Below are 8,075 nucleotides of genomic sequence, written 5' to 3'. Positions count from 1 at the left end.
CAGGGAATGGTGTTCCACACGCCGCACGCGCTGGCGTCTGCAGTAGTAACTGTTCTAAAGCAAGAGCCTAAAACAAATCGCATCTTGCACCCGCGTTTGTCAACGCTTTATTTTGATTACTGTAAACGACTAAATTTTCGCGGGGTCCTACTTTTTGTGAATTTCGCGAATGGCCTACAATTCACGAAAATTAAGTCCCGCGAACAATTCGGGCAATAAGTGAACTCCACGGAAGCTACACTCGATTCGCGAAAATTAGACCCCGCGAACAATTTCAAATTTTCAGCTTTTGTCCAATTCGCGAAAATTTTAGCCCGCGAAAATTAAGTCGTTTACAGCATTTACTTCGAATCTTTTATACGGGGCAAGCGTGCGTGTGCGGTGCGTGGAACACCATTTCCTGCATTTTCCTTCAAGTTTGGGAAATTTGGCAGTAAATCTATTAATGCGATAAAAACGAGCGTTACGATTTGTTATAATGGGTTTCACCTACCTTCCCGCTTTGTTTTGTTCACGTGACGACGTGACTATGGAAATAGTGAAATCGAAACCAGTTTGACCAGCCACAAAAAATCTCAACATTTTGTGTCGTGTTGTTCATTATTTTATTTCTCCGTATCTCAAATTTAACTGAACAAGCTTATAACGTTTATTTAGGGATACATATTTAAATGTTTATTTCTTTAATGTTGTTTATTAAATTTATTAGATTTTTTTTTATAAAAAGCTTCAACGCTCAATAATGTTTTCTGGTCACTACGGCAACGCTCCGAAACACACCGACGTTGTTCCGTTCTTCCGGAACTTTCCGAAATCTCTGCAGCAAGTAGTTTCGCTCCACCACGATGTTTCTTGGTGAAGACATTCTTATAAAATTAATTATCACCTTGCGGAGAAAAATACGAAACCTCACAAACAAACACTAACATTAATCCCGTGGACAGAACAAATTCTGATTTTGTATTGAATAGAGTTAGCCCCGAGGGGCTTGCCAAAAATTGCCATGGCCGTCGGTATTGCACGACGTCCCGGCGGGGTATTGGGAAAAGTTTTCAACTAGCAATAGTCGCCCCTCCGATGGCGTCCTCGGGTACGACACTGCTCCTGCGCAAAGCTGAATAACTTCTGCCAGAAATGTCGATCCCACCAAAACGTGCCACCTCATGTACGCAGTGACCGATGTCATAGAAGTTGTATTACCGTGGAAGGAGTTTCGTGCAGTATATAGTGGTTTTACTTAGTACACTTTTAAGTGCAGTGTATCTCATCTCTTACGTCTGAGTTCAATTTCAGAATAGCTTAATTATTCCATGCTCAGAACATGGAAATGTAGATTAAGACATTGTTATACGCGCTGGGAACTTTGCACAACACAAATACACGTTGCATTGCTGTCGCCATAACTAGACTTCCGCGTTTTCGGTATGTAATTTTCTTCAGATTCGGGGGTTATATATCGGTGTTTATTTTTTCTCTTGGAATCGGTGTTTAATTTCAACGCTAGAAGCAAATCGATGATCATCGGGGCTGGTGTTGCAAAGCGATTGCATAATTACTAGAAAAACCACGGCACTCCTCAGATTACACACGTTTATTGTGAACACACAAAACACGTAACACAATGCGCATACATATGGAAATAACAGAAATTTCAGAAACATAATATCAAAACTTAAACTTATTTAAAAAAAAAAAATTACATGTGCATTGTCAGAGACTTGTCAGTCGTCGGAGCACGTTCTTGCGGCTGAGGAAACGTAGTCCAGAATCGCACGCTCCACGTTCGCGCTTGAAACGGGGATGGAAAGAAAATCAAAAGAAGCTTTTGACAAGACTGGCTGTGGCGATGTCCTCGCCATTCTTACGTTTTTCCGCAAACCTGATGATTGACTGGGCAACTGTCATTTGAGCTGGCGATCCTGGATCAATTGAATAAGAGCACGAAAATCCATTAGTTAAAGATACATTACTATCTTTAAAAATTTAGGTCACACTTGTGACCAGTTAGTCATTCGCGCAACTGGATTAAGATATGGCGAGTGGATATATTTGACATGAGTAGGACATACCTGGTTCTGCCCGGGGGTTCTTCAACTGTCGATGTCAAGAAGATTTCAAATGCTCGTTCAGACGATTACTGACATGATGAGGGTCATCAGAAATGCTCAGCCGGCAGCACTTGCAAACAAGGAGCTTCTTCGCACCTTCACACAAAACCTCGAAAACGTCAAACTCTTGGACGTAGTCCTCAATCGCTTTCCGCTTTCTATCCATACTAGTGGGCACGCGAAACCCGTCCGAGCAGTGACTACGAAGTGGACTGGTGTTGGCCTTCCGCGCACGCCCAGGAAAAGAGGACACAATCCGTGGACCCTATTGCCCTCCCCCCTTCCCCCGCCCCTCTTCGCCTTTCCTCCTTTCCCCTATCTACCAGGAAACCTATGCCAGGACAAAAGATTTGAAAACCGTTGTGCTGAAAAGATGAGGGAAGGGAGCGGGGCAATAAACATGGTTTCAAAAGAAAGGACAGTTTAGTGGGGCTGTGTTCCGGGTCAACGAGAAAAGAAAGCTGGCTAGAATATTCTTTCAGCAAAGCTGCCATTTGTTTTCGCAGCTGAAATTCGGTGTTGATTGATTAAAAAACCGCCTTCGGGGTTGATTATCGGTATTTATCCGTATATACCGAAAACACGGAACCCTAATTAAAACCTACTATGCGCCCCGGAAGTACCTATACTGCCTCATCTGCTATTTTCAATCAATGCGTAAATCGAAATACTTGTTTATGAATCATGATAAAACATTTGACAGCTCACGGAAATACGTGAGGTTCTTGTATTCTTTAAGTGAGGTTATCTTTGAGTTACAGCAGAATGATTAACTAGACCAGAAACAGAGTCATTCATAAAATACTTTATTAAACTTTTTAAAATGTATTTCATGGAAGGTCTTACGCCCTATGGAACTGTGCAATATGTGTGTTTCTATTTCATTTTGAATTGAGGTATCTTTTTTTTATTTTATACTGTTGTATCTCGCGTATATTTTTATTTTTTTTATTTTTCATTTGGTTAAAACAGGATTGATTTCCCTGGCATGTTCGCTTTTGCGGCAGGGCATTGATATGGGCTGCATAGATAGAAATACATATATATATATAGATATATGAAGGAAGAATGGAAAGGTGAGCCTGAACGTAGCTTTTGGCTGACTACTTAGTACTGGAGATAAGAGTGCGTTAATACTAGCATGGTGATCAGTAGGAAAGTTGGAGCGAAGTTTGTAATAAAAATAATTATGCTAATTGCATGGATGTTCAAGATCCCACAAAAGTGTTTTCAGACACGTAGATAGTGGTCCCGTAAAATCTGTATTTCTCAGAAACACTATCAGAGCCTTCGTGACATTCATAAAAGGACCGTTTGTTGAGTAGCGAGCGCCATCTGGGGGGTTATCTGCGAACTACAAATGGAGGGCAAAATATAGAATCAGAGATCCCGACGCGCGCGTCGGATCCTGAAAACGTCGGCATCCTGAAGTTCTACTTGTTTTCGCAGCTTTTTTAGGCCTCGTACTGTTGATACCCGAAAAAAATCTATGAAAACATTTTTCGGCGTGTGTTTTTCGTGCGGTGGCCGCTAGAGTGTTTGCCAGTTTCAAAAGCAGTAACGTGTGCGCTTTGATTATCCTTGCAGGGTATGTTTTTACTGACGCCCTTTGTAAATGTCGCGGTGCAGTTAGCTTTTGTTGGAGAGGTATTGCGCTGTCCGACGCGACACTATGACAATTCACACTTTCCTCCAGCTTAGAATCAGAACGGCGTGTGGTGGCAGTACGAAATTGGGAGCTAGTGCGTTTAGGCTCCGTTTCACCTTAAAGGGGTACGGAAATGAAATGACGTGGCCGCGAGCTCTCTACCTCTCGCTGCTTCAAACTCGGCCATCGAGAAGGGCATTGCGTATCGCGCTTGTGACGTTAAGGGCCTCTGCACGATCAAGGGTCTTGTAATGGTGATCATTGCCGCTTTGTGGCGTTTACGCGTGACAATCTCGCCTAGTAGTAATATCCGAGGACTGAACGCCCTATGGCCTATACATAACTGGCCTATACATAGCTTGCCCGTATTGTCATTTGCGGCCATGACGGTATTTTATACCGACATGACCGTGAGCGTTTAGTTCACCGTGTTAGTTTCACATTGCAGAAGTAGGAGCTCGAGGGAACTAGCAAGCAGAAATAACCGTCAGTACCCAGCAATGGCGACACCTGCAAGCTATGTATATAAGATATTTACTGGGTATTATATTTGATGGCGTTATTCACAGCGCAACCATGGGAAACTTGGGAAGGAGGGGGGGGGGGTGGTATGGTTGGCTCGGCAGAGGTCCCTGCATCGTCAGATCAAGCTCCTACCTATCTTGTGCTTACAAGGTTTGTTTTTAACGAAACGGACAAACGGATGGTTGTACTGACATTAAAGAATAATTAAATTGGGACTTGCTCTTAACCTGACGAATCAAATTGACACCTCAATTTTTATTTGCAATAATTAATTGCAGACTGTACATTAACGAAAACGCTCTATTTAAAAAAATGCTACCTTTCCAGTCGCACCGTTATTGTTTAAAATAACAGAAATAGAATACCGTGCCAGAACGAATACGGACACGACTTCTTTTTTTTTTTTGTCAAGACCATCTCACAGTAGAACAAGCTGTCGGAGAAACAAGTGTACTATACAACTAAAGTTTTTTTGTTTTTTGTTTAACTTTTGTAACCCGCCTGCATTTACACCTTTGTGGCAATCCGGGGATACTCCTGAATAAAGGATGAACGGCGGTCTCGATGGTGTTGAAAGTGCGTGGCGGAAGCACTATGGATTTCTACGCCAATCTTCACGATTCTGTTCAAACCCGAGTTGTCCATACGTTTGCGCTGTACTTCCGTGAGTGGCGCTGAGGTGAGAGGAGTTCAACGTCATAACTCTATCGGCCTCCAAACTACCAGGTGGCATTAAGAAAGACATATTTTAATTAATTTTAAAATTAGTTTTCGTGCGTTTACGAGCGAAAGACTGGGATTTCTGAGGTGCTGACACGGTGCTGGCGGTAACGCGTTACAAGTAACGGCGTTACCGGCATTGCGTTACGTTTTCTCGGTAAACAAGTAAGGTACGCACTCGTTCCATTTTAAAAACAGTAACGGGTAACGAACTTTCGCTACATTTTCGAGTAACATGTAACGTATTTACGTTACAGGTTACTTTTTGTGCCCAAGACTCAACAAATTACATTTCAATATTTTTTTGTGTGTTTCTTGGCCCCAAGTTATCTAATGTTTAAGTGTCGCACTTTTTTGTTTGCTTTTTTTTTCGTGAGTATTTAAGTGAAACCGTAAAAGAAGATAAGGTAATTATGTTCAGTTCCGGCATGAACATAATATTTCTTGAAACATGGCGCTTAGATGGTCTGTAACCTCAAAACAGTGAAACGTATTAATTCATATTTAAACAAAGTCACGCAAAAGTAACGTGCGTTCCTGTTCATCGGTAACGGTAAAACGTTTCTTTTATATTGTGGCAACGTAGGGCGGTAACGCTTTAACATTATTTTGCAAGGTACGACTAACGTGTTTTGTTACTCTTTTTCAGTAACGTCTAAAACACTGGTCACAACGTAGGTTCTGGCTAAGCAAAGAAATAAGAGTTTCGTTTTCGTACACCTTTATGACTAAAACCAAGTATAAATTTCTTTCGATTCGTCCATATCAAAACCGTTCCCGCATTTTGGTGGGTACGAAAAATGAAAGCCGTTTACAACACCCTGTAACGCCGAATTAGAGTGCAGTTCTTGAGGAGGAGGAGGTAAGGGTACTGAGCGGAAGGTATACCCCTCCTTCCTCCTCCGCATCTCCTCATCCTCCCTCCTACTTCTTCTCCGCTCCTCCGCCTCCTCCTTCACCTCCTCCTTCCCTCATTCTTCAAACTCCTCTTCCTCCTCCCCCTCCTCCCTCGTCCTCCCCTCCCTCTCTCTCCACCTCCCCTCGTCCTCCTCCTCGACTCCCCTCCCCCTCCTCCTCCCCCTCCTCCTCCCCCTCTTCCTCCTATCTCTCCTTCTCCACCCCGCGCGTTGCATCATGGGAAATGTCCCATAACGCACCGCGCGGGACCCTCGTGACGCCACACCTGACGTCACGAGGGTCGCGCGCGGTGCATTATGGGACATTTCCTATAATACACCTCGCGGTTACACCGACGGCGACGACGACGTCGACGCCGACGCCGCACAAGCTGGAAACGGGCGACAAAGAGCTGCGCTCTAAAAACAAACGCAAAAAATAAAGCGGATTTTACGACCCTAATATACATGATTTCAATGTTATTTGGGCCGACAGTCCTTAAAGAGGAATTTACTCGAGGAAGAAATCCGCGCAGGGGTGGGCGTGACGTCGACAGCAGGAGCCATTTCATCGTCAGTTTCGTCGATCACTCCGAGGAGGCGCCGAAGGGGGAGGGATGCCAGCGTATGCAGTCCAATTGAGCGGTTTCCACGCTTGACAACACCGCAGACGAATTCAGCGAGCTCCACATTTCACAGCAAATATTTTAACGAAAGAATATTAGTGAACACAAACTGATCCGACGCCAAACCAGGATTCTTTGTGCCGCCCGAGCATCCCTCCCTAACCCGCCGCCTAGCTGACATCCCAGCGCCGCATTCGCCGCATCGCAAAAGTATGATGTTTTCGTCGTACGATGAACGCGCCAGGAAGAAATCCCCGGGATTGTTTTCTCGTGTAAATACCCCTTAAAAAACACTCTCTCTATATATATATATATAAATAGCTGCCGCCTTTAGAGCGCAGCTCTTAGGCGCCTGTTTCCGGTTTGAGCGGCGTCGCCGTCGCCGTCGGCGTAACCAAGGTCACCCCAAGGTCACGTGACCCCTCCCAAGGTCACCACAAGGTCTCGCGACCCCCAGGTCACCCCAAGGTCACGTGACCCCTCACCCTCAGGTCACGTGAATCACCCCGAGGTCACGTGACCCATCTCACGGTCACCTCAAGCTCACGTGACCCCCGCGGTGGCCCCCACGTGACCCCCAAGGTCATGTGACCCCGCTCCTCGAGGTCAAGTGACCCCCCCTCCCCCGAGGTCAGGTGACCCCCCGGAGCATATTAAAGAATGAGGGGAGGAGGAGGAGAAGGATGAGGAGGAGGAGGGGTCTACCCTCCCCTCAGTACCCTTCCCTCCTCCTCAAGAGCTGCACTCCGATTCGGCGTTACAGGGAGTTGTAAACGGCTTTCACTTTCTTATTTGTTTTTAGCCCTTGATTGGCTGAATAAGTAGAGTATCTAACTTAGATCACTACGTTGTCAGCACTTCATTAGATGATCTATTGGAATACCACGATGACAAAACACGTTCATGATGATTGATTGGTGCACCTGGTCTGTAGACCTTTTCTTGTCCATCTCAAAAGGGGACAAAGTGAGGTATGTCGTGCAGTTGGCGCTGCTATCTGCCGATTTTGCTCCTCTCGTGTACATATTTCTTAATTTGGTTTTTAGGGATGAAAGGCAGCAAATTAATTAGTCTCTGTCCGAGTTAGTCTAGCAGTCGGAAGCGAGCAATAAAGCCAGCCTTCTTTTTGAAATCTTACTCCTACTTTGTCGTTGTAACGTGGGAATTGTTCCTCATTCTTTTTTTTTTTTTTTTGCAGTTTTTATTAAAACTGCGATTACTATTTGTATTATTTGTCAACGACCAATTGGCTCTATACTTTATTCCGCCTTTCCTTGTCTTCGCGTTGTAAATACTTCTATAATATATTGCTGGTGTTGCGTTGTCACGCATGAGTGCAGCAGGAACGCGCGATTGTTGATAGCCGCCGCGCCAAAAGCGATATCTTCGACATCGTCCTTTTTCTTTTCATTTGTTCTTGGCAGCAGCCGATAAAAGTCGGTCGCGCCGCCGCCGGTATGTTCTCCGGTTTTCGTCTGTAAGCAAGCTTGCCTGGATTAAAAGGTCCGTCTGGCCCTGATCCCGGTGTCGTCTTCTCGGCGTGGCCTGGAGT

At 44.8% G+C, this 8,075-nt stretch overlaps 1 non-coding gene across 1 annotated transcript; it reads right to left on the bottom strand.

Moving 5' to 3' along the window:
* Positions 1-976: 976 nt before the first annotated feature.
* LOC8030541 lies at positions 977-1,116 on the bottom strand. Its single transcript, XR_003918274.2, has one exon. It is a non-coding gene; the product is annotated as a U4 spliceosomal RNA (small nuclear RNA).
* Between the last annotated feature and the right edge of the window lie 6,959 nt (positions 1,117-8,075).

The sequence above is a fragment of the Ixodes scapularis genome, unplaced genomic scaffold, assembly GCF_016920785.2.
Source record: "Ixodes scapularis isolate PalLabHiFi unplaced genomic scaffold, ASM1692078v2 PGA_scaffold11__112_contigs__length_91849675, whole genome shotgun sequence".
In the NCBI taxonomy this organism is placed as follows: Eukaryota; Metazoa; Arthropoda; class Arachnida; order Ixodida; family Ixodidae; genus Ixodes; species Ixodes scapularis.
The sequence above is the reverse complement of the archived record's forward strand: the minus strand, read 5'-3'. Positions and strand labels throughout refer to the sequence as shown.